Below are 404 nucleotides of genomic sequence, written 5' to 3' on the forward strand. Positions count from 1 at the left end.
GTTGTGGCCTGCGGGCCCTCAGGGGGCCTGCCTGCCGGAGGGGCTGGTGGAAGGGGCTTGTGGCGGGGTCGCACTGGGTGTCGTGGTGAAGTGGTGCGGCTCAGCTCGGCCCTGGGCCCTGCCCGACAGCAGAGAGTCCGCAGCACCCTCGAGCCGTGGGTGCCGTGGCAGCGCCCAGGCCCCGGTCCCTCTCCCGGAGCCCCAGAAGGGGTTAAGCACATCAGCCGCGGCTCTGGCTTTGCTACAGCTGTTGGGTCAACACTGTCTCTGGGAGCCCGTGGTGCCGGGATGCACACGCAGGAAGCGCCGGCTGCCAGCTCTCCTCCCACGCAGCCAGCGCCGGGCCTGCGCCTGCCTGCGCCAGTGGCTGGGCCCCCATGCTGGGTCCGCCGGGGCGCCAGGGG

This window comes from Aptenodytes forsteri, unplaced genomic scaffold, assembly GCF_000699145.1.
Source record: "Aptenodytes forsteri isolate BGI_AS27 unplaced genomic scaffold, ASM69914v1 Scaffold492, whole genome shotgun sequence".
NCBI lineage: Eukaryota > Metazoa > Chordata > Aves > Sphenisciformes > Spheniscidae > Aptenodytes > Aptenodytes forsteri.